We start from the raw sequence: 14,379 nt of genomic DNA on the forward strand, positions 1-14,379 counted from the left end.
GCCCCCACTTTCCCCCCAACTCCTAGAAATCTTACTGAGATCCTGCTTGGCCACGCTTACACCCGATACAACCTATTTTTGCACCCTTAAGGGACAGAAACTCACCAGTTCGCGTAAAAACCAAAAGTGGAGCTTCTGAAGCTGCTGGATTCTGCAATGGTTTCCTTATACCCCAGCAATAAGGCCCAGGATGAGAGGGAGGGCATCTTGACCAGCTTCTGGGCATGGAGTAGGGGTCACTGGGGTGTGTGGGGGGGAAGGTAGTTATGAATTTCCTGCATTGTGCAGGGGGTTGGACTAGATGACCCTGGTGGTCCCTTCTATGATTCTATGAAATACAGAGCTATCCTGGAAGAATAGCAGAAGCCAAGACCTGGAAGGGGAACAGAGGGAAGTTTGGAGAAATGGGGCAGGTGGGACGATCGGGGAGGGTCCGTCACCCCCTCCCTTCCATGGCACTAGGAGGAGGAAGGAGAACAGGCTGTCGGGGATCACTTTGGAAGAGGTGAAGGCTAGTGATTTCACATGAGGGAAAGCATATCTATCCGTCAAGAACCTGCTAGAGGGCAAGTGACGGCAAGTGAGGGTTGGGAGGGAGAAGCTGAAGAACCTCCCCAGGGAAAAAAGGGGGCCGACAAGGGCTCTGAGCTTCTCATGGACATGTCTAGGGGTTAAGGGAGAAAACTTGGTGGGAAGAAGGGGGGGGTTTAAGGAAAGAGGGTGGACAGAGGGGGTCGGTTGGAAACAGGAGGCCCCCAGCCTCAGGTTCCCCCTCTGGGCCCAGCTTGTGGTTCATGGCCAGTGGGGAACCAGAACTTGTGGGCATCCCCAAACCAACCCGGTTTGGGTGCACGTCTTGATCCAGGGGATCTTTAGGGTTGCCAACCTCCAGGGGGCGGCTGGAGACCCCCCGCTATGACAGTTGACCTCCATGCAATAAGAGACCCGTTCCCCTGGAGAAAAAGGGCCACTTTGGCAACTGGACTCTGTGGTGCTGAAGTCCCTCCCCTCCCCAAACCCTGCCCTCCCCAGACTCCACACCCCACATCTTCAGGTATTTCCCAACCCGGAGGTGGCAACCAGGATCTTGGAGGGGGGGTATCTTGGAAGGGGATCTTGGAGGAGGGGTAGGAAGGAAGTCATGGGAGGGGGTGGATCTGGTCCCAAGAGCCAGGAGAGAAAGGCCATTTATGCCTGGGAGGTTTGGCCTTGCATTTGCCCCTCTCTAGATGCACATTTCCCCCGGCCCCAGTTCTCAAAACTCAACAATGAGCCCCCATGCAGAGCTTTTGAGAATTCAGATGGGGAAAATGTGCACCTAGAGAGCGGCCAACCCAAGGCGAAACCGCCCATGCTTTTTTGCCCCTAGCGCTCCTGGGTTCTCAAATTAAAACTCAACAATAAGCCCCCGTGCAGAGGTTCTCGTAGGTGATCCGGGCTGTGTAACCGTGGCCTTGGTTACTCCTCTGAAGATGCCGGCCACAGCTGCTGGAGAAACGTCAGGAAAGAAAATACCAAGACCACGGCCACCCAGCCCGGATCACCTACGAGAACCAACGAACTCTGACCGTGAAAGCCTTCGACAATATTCCCCAGTGCAGAGTTTTGAGCGTTCGGATGGGCGGGTGGGTGGGTGTCAATGTGCATCTAGAGAGGGGCAAATCCAAGGCCAAACCTCCCAGGCGGAAACGGCCAAGCCTCTCCCCCTACCCCAACCTGCCAACAGCCTTGCAGAGGAGGGCGGGCGAGGTTTGGGAAGGGGGTGTCCGAACCCAGCCCCGACTCACCTGCACCCGGCCGCCCCTGCTAGGCGCGCCAAGGCATCCCACGCCGGGCTGACCCCTCTCCGGGGGGTGGGAGGCTCAGCTGGGGTCGGTGCTCGTCTGGAGCCGCAGGCAGGCAGGCAGGCGGGCGGGCAGGCGGGCAGGCAGGCAGGCTGGCTTCCCCCCACCCACCCCGGCTTGTGCAATCGGAGAGGCGGCGGCGGCGGAGCAGACTAAACACGGCCGAGCCAGACAATTGCTCCACGCCTGCTGGTTGCGCGCCCGAGCGCACCGCACCGCCCCGGGGGAGCGCAGGGGGACCCGGCGCAGGACAGACCGGCAGGCCGAAATCCAACCGGTGCAACTCGCCCACCCCCCACCCCCGCAGCTCCGCTTGCAAATGCCGTGGCGACCAGGCGGGCTGCCGCGTTGCTGTTTCACAAGCCCCGCATCACCCGGGAGGGGGAAAACCCGCTGGATTGATCGAATCCCTTATTTATACTTTATACTAATTTTATATCAGGTTTTGATTTAATAATGTTGGATAAGGTTAATTAAAATAATATTGGGGTTAGTTCTGTTAGCAAAAGTTTAGACAATTCGTTTTTAGATGGAAGGGGAAAAACCTGCTGGATTGATCGAATCCCTTATTTATACTTTATATTTTGTACTAATTTTATATCAGGTTTTGATTTAATAATGTTGGATAAGGTTAATTAAAATAATATTGGGGTTAGTTCTGTTAGCAAAAGTTTAGACAATTCGTTTTTAGATGGAAGGGGAAAAACCTGCTGGATTGATCGAATCCCTTATTTATACTTTATATTTTGTACTAATTTTATATTAGGTTTTGATTTAATAATGTTGGATAAGGTTAATTAAAATAATATTGGGATTAGTTCTGTTAGCAAAGGTTTAGACAATTCGTTTTTAGACGGAAGGGGAAAAACCTGCTGGATTGATCGAATCCCTTATTTGTACTTTATATTTTGTACTAATTTTATATTAGGTTTTGATTTAATAATGTTGGATAAGAACAGGTTAATAAAAAATAACATTGGGATTAGTTATGTTAGCAAAAGTTTAGACAATTTGTTTTTAGACGGAAGGGGAAAAACCTGCTGGACTGATCGAATCCCTTATTTCTACTTTATATTTTGTACTAATTTTATATTAGGTTTTGATTTAATAATGTTGGCTAAGAACAGGTTAATTAAAATAATATTGGGATTAGTTCTGTTAGCAAAAGTTTAGACAATTCGTTTTTAGATGGAAGAGGGAGAGGGGGAAGTCATTTTATTGTTCCATTAGTGATAGTACTTGTTTTTCTTTTTATTATTACTATTATTTTTAGTATTGGATACCGTTTCTTGTTGATATGTTAAATGAAGAAAATAAAAAAATATATTATAATAAAAAAAACCTTGCTGGATTTCTGGCTGGTGGGTCAATAAGTCCAGAGGGTGGGATTGCAGCCTCGGTGATCAACGATTCCTGGAGTGTGCGTTGGGGGGGCAGGGTAACATGGGATGAAAGGGCATTGAAGGAGGGGCCGTGGCTTGGTGGCAGAGCATCTGCTTGGCATGCCGAGGGTTCCAGGTTCAATCCCCGGCATCTCCAGTTAAAGCAGGGGTGTCCAATCTTTTGGCTTCCCTGGGCCACGGTGGAAGAAGAATTGTCTTGGGCCGCACATAAAATATACTAATACTAATGACGGCTGATTCATAATGTTTTAAGTAAGTCAACGATTTTGTGTTGGGCCGCATTCATAGCCGTCCTGGGCCAGCCGCAGTTTGGACAAGCCTGAGTTAAAGGGACCCGGCAAGTAGGTGATGGGAAAGACCTCTGCCCGAGACCCTGGAGAGCTGCTGCGAGTAGGGGCTGTGGCTCAGTGGTAGAGCATCTGCTTGGCATGCAGAAGGTCCCAGGTTCAATCCCCAGTATCTCCAGTCAAAGGGACCAGGCAAGGAGGTGATGTGAAAGACCCCTGCCTGAGACCCTGGAGAGCCACTGCCGGTCTGAGTAGACAATACTGACTTGGATGGACCAAGGGTCTGATTCAGTAGAAGGCAGCTTCATGCGTTCAAGAAACCTCACCTGAGCCCCAAGGGTCAACTCACAACAGGAGGCTGCCCTGCGCACCTCTGCACGATTCACATCTCTGGCCTTCCCATTCAGGTTGTATGGAGGGCAGGTCGTTCTGCCACAAGCCCAAGGGCAACTGAGCGGCCTAATTGCCCCGGTGCGGTGAAGCAGCGGAACTGCCTTTCTTTTTGCTGTCAAGTCGCTGCTGATTTATGGCGACCCAGTAGGGTTTTCAAGGCAAGAGACATGTAGAGGTAGATTACCACTGCTTGCCTCTGCATAGCCACCCTTGGTGGCCTCCCATCCAAATCATAACCCGGGGTGACCCTGCTTAGTTTCCAAGCTCTGATGAGATCGGGCTCGCCTGGGCCATCCAGGTCAAGGCAAGAGACTAACAGGGGTGGCTTGCCGTTGCCTGCCTCTGCGTAGCAACCCTGGACTTCCTCGGTGGTCTCCCATCCAAGGACTAACCAGGGCCAACCCTGCTTAGCTTCTGAGATCTGACGAGATCGGGCTCGCCTGGGCCATCCAGGTCAAGGCAAGAGACTAACAGGGGTGGCTTGCCATTGCCTGCCTCTGCGTAGCAACCCTGGACTTCCTCGGTGGTCTCCCATCCAAGGACTAACCAGGGCCGACCCTGCTTAGCTTCTGAGATCTGACGAGATCGGGCTCGCCTGGGCCATCCAGGTCAAGGCAAGAGACTAACAGGGGTGGCTTGCCGTTGCCTGCCTCTGCGTAGCAACCCTGGACTTCCTCGGTGGTCTCCCATCCAAGGACTAACCAGGGCCGACCCTGCTTAGCTTCTGAGCTCTGACGAGATCGGGCTCGCCTGGGCCATCCAGGTCAAGGCAAGAGACTAACAGGGGTGGCTTGCCATTGCCTGCGTAGCAACCCTGGACTTCCTCGGTGGTCTCCCATCCAAGGACTAACCAGGGCCGACCCTGCTTAGCTCCTGAGATCTGACGAGATCGGGCTCGCCTGGGCCATCCAGGTCAAAGTATCTCCCCCCCCGCCCTTCCAAGCCATTGAAATCTTTGGGATGGAATAAAAGCTCCCCCTCCCCCAAATCCGGGATCTTTGCCAGATGCAAGGGGTTTAGCCTTCGGGGGCAAGGGCTCTTATGTGCTTGTGCATGTGACAGAAGTCGGCCGTCTCCCTCCCTCTGCTCTGTTTTTGTTATGCTGCCCACTGTCTGGCCCGGCCCATCTCTGAGTCACCGGCGGCTAGAGCGTGCTGCAGGCTGGGAAGATCCTTGGTGATTCGGCAGACACAACAAGGGGAGGAAAAATCCAGTCCGCAGGGAGGGAGAGCATTTCCCCTCCACTCTCTCAGCGTCTGCCTCAAAACATCCTCCTCTCTGACCCCCCCCTCCCAGCTACGTTCCTTATCCAAACAATGAAAGAAAAATAAGAATTAAAAAAATAAATGAAACCAGAATGGAATCTGTTACCAAATGAACACATGAAGCTGCCTTATACTGAATTAGATCCTGGGTCCATCAAAGTCAGTATTAGAATCATAGAATCATGGAGTTGGAAGGGACCACCAGGGTCATCTAGTCCAACCCCCTGCACAATGCAGGAAATTCACAACTACCTCCCCCCCCACACACACACCCCCAGTGACCGGCAGCAGCTCTCCAGGGTCTCAGTTGGAGGTCTTTCACATCACCTACCTGCTTAGTCCCTTTAACTGGAGATGCCGGGGATTGAACCTGGGAGAGCCAGTGTGGTGTAGTGGTTAAGAGCGGACGTTTGGAGCGGTGGACTCTAATCTGGGGAACCGGGTTTGATTCCCCACTCCTCCACGTGAGCGGCGGAGGCTAATCTGGTGAACTGGATTTGTTTCCCCACTCCTTCACATGAAGCCAGCTGGGGGACCTTGAGCTAGTCACACTCTCGCAGCCCCACCTACCTCACAGGGTGTCTGTTGTGGGGAGGGGAAGGGAAGGAGATTGTAAGCCGGTTTGATTCTTCCTTAAATGGTTGAGAAAGTTAGCATATAAAAACCAACTCGTCTTCTTCTGCATGCCAAACAGATGCTCTACCACTGAGCCACAGCCACTTAAACCAAAAGGATTTATGATCGGCGACTCACAAATGAATGGGTTTTTTTTTTTTGCAGTTTCAAAACACTCCAACCAAAATGAAATTCATGTTTGTTTCAGGTTTCTAGTACTTCAGAAGGCTTCGGAGGTGACAGAAATGGGTCAAAGTCAGGTATAATCTCAGATCCAAAATGGTGACACACAATTCAAGTTGTCGAGGGATTTGCAAAACCTGCCCGGCGACCAGACTATATTAAACACGAACACACATGAAGCTGCCTTATGCTGAGTCAGACCATCAGTCCATAAAGGTCGGTATTGTCTAGTCAGGCGGCAGCGGCTCTCCAGGGTCTCAGGCGGGGGTCTTTCACATCACCTGCTGCCTGGTCCTTTTCAACTGGAGATGCCGGGGATTGAACCTGGGACCTTCTGCATGCCGAGCGGATGCTCTACCACTGGGCCACAGCCCCTCCCCAAACAAAAATATTCAAATATATTTCATTGGTATAATTAGGCATACTGCAAAACCCATCTCAGAGAGGCTGTGTGATCCAGATGCAATTTTGAATTATTAGTATTTTTGAAACGGGGACCATATACAACCTTGGAAATACACACTGTATTTACCTGCTTCCAGACCATAAGCGCAGTCATGCTGGAGAGCCAGCGTGGTGTAGTGGTTAAGAGCGGTGGTTTGGAGCGGTGGACTCTGATCTGGAGAGTCGGGTTTGATTCCCCCACTCCTCCACGTGAGCAGCGGAGACTAATCTGGTGAACTGGATTTGTTTCCCCACTCCTACACACAAAGCCAGCTGGATGACCCTGGGCTAGTCACAGCTCTCTTAGAGCTCTCTCAGCCCCCCACCTACTTCACAGGGTATCTTTTGTAGGGAGGGGAAGGGAAGGTGATTGTAAACTGGTTTGATTCTGCCTTAAGTGGTAGAGAAAGTTGGCATATAAAAACCAACTCTTCTTCTTCTTCATCAGACCTGCGTTCCAGCGAGTCCCATCAGATGCCTCCAGAAGGCCTACAAGCAGGGCTCAGAGTCATAAGCCTCCCCCTTTGTGGTCCCCCAGCTATGGCATTTAGAGGTATATTCATCTGAACATGGAGGTTCCATTTAGCCAGCATGCCAGACAGCCATGGAGAGATCTTCCTTCCATAAAACCATCTAATCCCCTTTAAAGCCACCTATGCTTGTGGCCACTACTATGTTCTCTGCAAATGAACTCCCCAAGTTAATCACCCTTTGACCTCCTTTGGTCTGTCCTGAATCTATGGCCCATCATCTTTATTGGTTGCCCCTGGAGTTCTAATATTATGGGAGAGAAGAGAAAAAGTTCTCTCTCTCTCATTTTCTACCCCATTCATAATTTTATATATCCCTCTCTTTTGCCTTTCATAGAATCATAGAGTTGGAAGGGTCCACCAGGTAATGCTGTGTGAAGAAGACACCTGGGGGGTGGAAGTGGGGGCTGTCCTCCTCCCTCTCCTTTCCAAGGATTGGTTGAGGGGAGTGGAAAGGAAGGCGATCCCTTACATCTGAGCCGGAGGGGGTGCCCGTCTTTAAGAACGTAAGAAAGGCCCTGCTGGATCAGACCCAGGCCCATCAAGTCCAGCAGTCTGTTCACATGGTGGCCAACCAGTTGCCTCTAGGAAGCCCACAAACAAGACGACTGCAGCAGCATCGTCCTGCCTGTGCTCCACAGCACCTAATATCATAGGCATGCTCCTCTGGTCGCGGAGAGAATAGGTATGCATCATGACTAGTATCCATTTTGACTACTAGCCATGGATAGCCCTCTCCTCCACGAACATGTCCACTCATAAGAACATCAGAAAGTCCATGCTGGATCAGACCAAGGCCCATTGAGTCCAGCAGTCTGTTCACACAGTGGCCAACCAGGGGCCTCTAGGAAGCCCACAAACAAGACTGCAGCAGCATTGCCCTGCCTGTGTTCCAAGGCACCTAATATAACAGGCATGTTCCTCTGATCCTGGAGAGAGTAGGTATGCACCATGGCTAGTATCCATTTTGATTAGTAGCCATGAATAGCCCCCTCCTCCCTTGAACATGTCCACTCTCCTCTTAGAGCCTTCCAAGTTGGTAGCCATCACCGCATCCTGGGGCAGGGAGCTCCACAATTTGACTCTGCGTTGTGTGAAGAAATATTTGGGTGAGGAAATACCGCGCCTGCACAGACTGGACCTTGCGGGGGGCGGAGAGAACATAATAAGGCAGGGAGCAGGAAAGAAAGACAAGCCAAGAAACATGGCCAACCAGTTCTCAGAAGGTAAGAACCCAAGAAAGGCCCTGCTGGATCAGACCCAGGCCCATCAAGTCCAGCAGTCGGTTCACACAGTGGCTGTTTTCCCTTGAGGATCGGTGTCCAAGTCGGGCAGAAAAAAAGAAAAAGATAAAACTAAACTGCACCAGCATTGTTCGATCTGTGTCCCAACGCACCTAATATCTTGGCCACCTTCTGGGCCTGGAATAGGGGTCACTGGGGGTGTGGGGGGAAAGGCAGTGGTGAGTGTCCTGCCTTGTGCAGGGGGTTGGACTAGATGACCCTGGGCGGTCCCTTCCAACTCTATGATTCCATTCTGTATAATAGGCCTGCCCCTCTGACCCTGGAGAGGTGGGATCTTTCGTTGGCTGCGTTTTGGAGATGGGGGGATCGGTTTGCGCGTGCGGGCAGGAGGGCAGGACTTGTTGATGGGCGGGGATCAGCAGGGAAAAATGCTGTTTTCTTTTTCAGCTCTGCGGGGTTGTGCGTCGGTGGGGGAGGGGAAGCATGATGTGGCATGCACTCATGCAAACATAAGCCAGGCATGCATGCAAAGTCATGCACTAGGGTAAGCATGATGTGTCATGCACTCATGCAAACATAAGGCATGCATGCATGATAAGTCATGCACTAGGGTAAGCATGATATGTCATGCACTCATGCATACATAAGTCATGCACTAGATCTCGGCGTCAGGACCCGTCTGATCGCACCTTTGGGGGTGGGGGGGTATGCAAAAATAACTGGGGCTGGGCGGGGAGGCCCCTAGGCTTCGCGCTGGGTACTCACCGCCACTGGGGCGCTTCCGGGCTCATCCCTCCATCTCCCCCTTTGCAACTTGTTTTTTTGCAACAATAACAGAAAGCCTAAGACGGGGCGGGGGAGCGCGTGAGAGCGCACGAGGCCGCCAGCCAACCAGGAGCGCCGGCACAGGCCGCCCTCCGGCGTCCCGCCAATGAGGTGGCCCGTGCCAGCCGTCTCGGAGGGAGTGGGCGGGGCGCGGCTGCTGGGCTGCGATGGGCGCGCGGAGGCGGGCGGAAAAAGTGCAGCCGGGAAGGTCCCGCTTGGCCCGTAGCCGTGTCGTCGGCGGGGGTGCGCGCGCACCCCAAGAGGCTGCGGCGGCCGCTCCCCGGCTTCCAAAGTGAACTTATAAATCAATGTTGGACATGACAAGAATAGACAAATTAAAATAATATTGGGATGAGACCTGTTAGCCAAAGATTATACAATTTCATTTTAGACGGGAGAGGGGAAAGTCATTTGATTGTTAAATTAGAAAAATATTTGTTTTTTTTAATTTCTCTTTCCTATTATTATTATATTGTTTTGTTGGATATATTAAATGAAAAAAAATAGAAATTATTAAAAAAACAACAACCCCAAAGTGAAATTATAAAAATGACGGGCTTTTATAGAACCCTAGAGTTGGAAGGGATTGCCCATTAGAAACAATGGGAGAGGCTACACAGCCCGTTGAAGGTAATGGGAGCCAGAACTGCCAATTGACTTGCATGGGCTCCACTGAGATACATCACAGCGCAGAAAGAGTTGCAAAGAAAACGTGAATCTGTTTTCGGGCTGGAATGACAGCTGGTTCCAGGGGTGTCATTCCAATCTGGGGACTGTCATTCCAGTCCCACAGCCCCTCTGCTAGTCCCTGGGGCCATCATCCCACTCTGGGGGCTGTCGTTCCAGGCCCAGAACACTTCTGCTAGTCTCAGGGGCTGTCATTCCAGTCCCATAGTGGAAAATCCATTCCATGTTTTCTTTGCAACTCTTTTTGTGCTTTAATGTATTTCAATGGAGCCCATGCAAGTCAATTGGAAGTCCTGGCTCCCATTCTCTTCCACGGGCTGTGCAGCCTCTCCCATTGTTTCCAGTGGGCAATTCCGTCATGCCTTTTAGTACATCCCCCACCAGTCATCTGGTTCAACCCCCTGCACAATGCAGGAAATTCACAACTACCTCCCCCCCCCAGTGACCCCTAGGTAAAGGTCCCCGGTGCAAGCACCAGGTCATTCCTGACCCGTGTCCAAACGTGTCCAAAGGAGGGCATCAAAGATGGCGAGGGGTCTGGAGACCAAGTCCTATGAGGAAAGGTTGAAGGAGCTGGGTACGTTTAGCCTGGAGAAGGTTGAGGGGATATGAGAACCATCTTCAAGTACTTGAAGGGCTGTCATAGAGAGGAGGGTGCCGAGTTGTTTCTGTTGCCCCAGAAGGTCGGACCAGAACCAACGGGTTGAAATTAAAAGAGTTTCCGTCTCGACATTAGGAAGAATTTTCTAACCGTTAGAGCGGTTCCTCAGTGGAACAGGCTTCCTCGGGAGGTGGTGAGCGCTCCTTCTCTGGAGGTTTTTAAGAAGAGGTTGGATAGCCATCTGTCAGCAATGCTGATTCTATAACCTTAGGCAGATCATGAGAGGGAGGGCATCTTGGCCATCTTCTGGGCATGGAGTAGGGGTCACTGGGGGTGTGGGGGGGAGGTAGTTGTGAATTTCCTGCATTGTGCAGGGGGTTGGACTAGATGACCCTGGTAGTCCCTTCCAACTCTATGATTCTAGGATTCCTAGATGCTAAAATGAGGCTGGCATACTTTGGTCACATTATGAGAAGTGTCATTGGAGAAGACAATAATGCTAGGAAAAGTTGAAGGCAGGAGGAAAAGAGGAAAGACCCAACATGAGATGGATTGTCTCTATAAAGGAAGCCACGGCCCTCAGTCTGCAGGACGTGAATATGGCTGTTAAAGATAGGACGTTTTGGAGGACATTGATTCATAGGGTCACCGTAAGTTGGAAGTGACTTGGTAGCACTTAACACACAAACATATTGCATTATGCTGATGGTAATCCTTCGCCTCAACTCTCCTTCAGATTGCTGGCTGGGTCCTGACTTCTGCAAGTCAAATCCTCTTGCTTTACCTATTGGATGGCCCACCCTATTGCTTGTATTACTGATTTGGTGTAGTCCACCCTGACCGCTAGCGAGACAGCCATTCTATTAATAACAAATACGTGGACTGGCTTTGAAGCAGGCTTAAGTGCTTGACGGGCCCTTCCATCATTTAAACATCAACCAGCACAGAGGAATTAAGTGTATGCGCATAGCGCGGCTTTCCCCTGCCTTTGGAAACCACAACAGAAGCATTCCTATTGTTTTGGCTGGCTTTTTTTGGGGGGGGGGGAGGCTTCTCTCAGCCAAAGAAATTTCTTTCCCACTTTTTGCGCTCCAGAATTTGAAAGAGGGCTCAGGTTTCAAAAGTCCCTAAAAGAAAGAGGGAGGCCACAACTCTTGCACGGGTAAGGGGAATTTGCCGTACCTCAACTTGGCACAATCTGGATTTTCACTTATTGCTTTTAGGTCAGTGCCAGAAATAAGCCTGCATTAGCAGCTCAGTGACCCAGGGCAAGAGAGGGAGGGGCTGTGGCTCAGTGGAAGAGCCTCTGCTTGGCATGCAGAAGGTCCCTGGTGCCAGTCTGAATAGACAATACTGACTTTGATTCAGTATAAGGCAGCTTCATGTGTTCAAGATTTTGCCCTTAAGGTTTTGCTGCCCCCACCCCCGGAAACCTTGGTGGTGGGGGAAATGCTTGGCGGCACAGCTGTGATGTGTCATGTAAAACTTCTTTCCACTTAGAATTATAAGAATTGGAAGGTACCACCAGGGTCATCTAGTCCAACCCCCTGCACAATGCAGGAAATTAACAACTACCTCCCCCCACATCCCGTGACCCCAACCCTCCCCCCGCAATGCAGGATCCCACATGAACTCCACCACCCTCTGAGGCAGTGCATTCCACCATCAAACAGCCCTCACCATCAGAAAGTTCTTCCTAATGTTTAGGTGGAATCGCTTTTCTATTAGTTTAAATCCATTACTCCGTGTCCTAGTCTCTGGAGCAACAGAGAACAAGCTAGTTCCCTCATCATGACATCCCTTCACATATTTAAACATAGCTATCATATCTCCCCTCAACCTTCTCTTTTCCAAACTAAACAAACCCAAATCTCTAAGTCTCTCCTCATAGGGCATGGATTCCAGATCTTTGACCATTCTGGTCGCCCTCCTCTGGACACGCTCCAACTTGTCATCATCCTTTTTAAATTGTGGAGCCCAAAACTGGACACAGTATTCCAAGTGAGGTCTGACCAATGCAGAATACAGTGGTAGTATTACTTCCTTGATCTAGACCCAATACTCCTATTGATGCAGCCCAGAATTGCATTGGCCTTCTTAGCCGCCGTATCACACTGTCGACTCATGTTCAGTTTGTGGTCCACTAAGACTCCCAGATCTCTTTCACATGTACTGTTGTCAAGCCAACCACCTCCCATCCTGTACCTGTGCCTTATGTTGTGTCTGCCTAGGTGAAGTACCTTACACTTCTCCCTATTGAGATCCATTTTATTACTTATGGCCCAGCTCTCCAGTCTATCAAGGTCATTCTGAACTCTGACCCTATCCTCTGGGGTATTAACTACCCCTCCTAACTTGATGTCATCTGCAAATTTGATTAGCATGCTCTCTATTCCATCATCCAAGTCATTTATAAAAATATTAAATGGTACCGGTCCCAGGACAGACCCCTGTGGTACCCCACTGGTCACTCCTCTCCAGGATGAAGTTGTGCCATTAATGAGCATCCTTTGGGTTCAGTTGGTCAACCAATTCCCAATCCACCTAACAGTAGCAGTGTGCAGCCCACATTTTACTAGCTTTGTTTCAAGATCATGGGGGACTTTATCAAAGGCTTTACTGAAATCAAGGTACACTACATCTACAGCATTCCCTTCATCTACCATACTTGTCAGTCTTTCAAAAAAAGATGAGATTAGTTTGGCATGACCTGTTTTTGAGAAACCCATGTTGACTGTCAGTGATCACGGCTTTTCTTTCTGCTTACAGACTGTCTAATTATCTGCTCTAGTATTTTACCTGGTATTGATGTCAGGCTGACTGGGCGATAATTGTTTGGGATTTCATTCCTCCCCTTTTTAAAGATGGGGACCTCATTAGCCCTCCTCCAGTCTGCTGGAACCTCTCCTGTTCTCAAAGATTATTGCCAGTGGTTTTGAAATCACTTCAGCCAGTTCTTTTAACACCCTTGGATGCAGTTCGTCCAGCCCCGGAGACTTGAATTCATTAAGAGTAGCCAGGTATTCCCGTACTATATCAGTGTCTATACTATGCTGTAATTCCCCTATTGCATCCTCTGCTCCATTATTCCCAGGTTGTCACTATTCCCCTTTTGGGGGAAGACTGCTACAAAAAAGGAGTTAAGTAATTCTGCCTTTTCTGCCTCCCCTGTTAATAACTCACCGTCCTCTCCACACAATGACCCGATCGTTACCTTGATCTTCCTTTTGTTATGGATATAACCAAAAAACCCTTTTTTGTTTTTAACTTCACTTAGCCAGCACGAAAGATATACCTGAGATACCTGACGAAGGGAGCTTTTTGACTCTCGAATGCTTACACCCCCAAAATCTTGTTGGTCTCTAAGGCCCTACTGGACTCAAATCTTGCTCTCATATTGCAGCCATCAGAGCCACCCTCTGAAATTTAGAAACTGAGGGAGGAGCAGGAAAAGGAGGACAAAGAGAAGAGTTATTCAAGACAGCATCTGGAATGAATCACTGCATCAAAGCATTTTGATTTTGCCTTCTCCACTGACCACAGGGGCTTGCGGCAGTGAGAACTCAAAATGCTTGCACTGTTGCATGAAGCCTCGATGGAACTTAACAAAAGGTTATGACGTGGCTTTCGGTTATGGAACTTGCCTGTGGCCCAATGTGGCTATGGGCAACCACTGCACAAGACAAGCTGGATAAGGAAGAACTGGTTTTTATAACCCCATTTTCTCTGCCTTTGAGTCTCAAAGCAGCTTACAATCCACCTTCCCTTCCTCCCCGCATAACAGACCCCTTGGTGAGTCGATGGGTCTGAGAGTTCAGAGAGAACTGTGACTAACTCAAGGACACCCAGCAGGCTGCACGTGTAGGAGTGGGGAAACCAACCCGGTTCTCCAGATTAGAGTCCGTCACTCCTAACCACCACACCATGCTGTAGTTAGAAAGGAGTCATGGAGCAATATAAATATATTCACAAGTATAAGAAGAAAAAGAGTTGGTTTTTATATGCTGACTTTCCCTACCACTTAAGGGATAATCAAACCGGCTTACCATCACCTCCTC

At 50.0% G+C, this 14,379-nt stretch overlaps 1 protein-coding gene across 1 annotated transcript in view; it reads left to right on the plus strand.

Moving 5' to 3' along the window:
* ILF2 (interleukin enhancer binding factor 2) overlaps window positions 1-14,379 on the plus strand; it is a 103,667-nt gene that overhangs the window by 56,729 nt on the left and 32,559 nt on the right. The window lies entirely within an intron of this gene.

Source organism: Euleptes europaea, chromosome 7, assembly GCF_029931775.1.
Source record: "Euleptes europaea isolate rEulEur1 chromosome 7, rEulEur1.hap1, whole genome shotgun sequence".
Taxonomy (NCBI): domain Eukaryota; kingdom Metazoa; phylum Chordata; class Lepidosauria; order Squamata; family Sphaerodactylidae; genus Euleptes; species Euleptes europaea.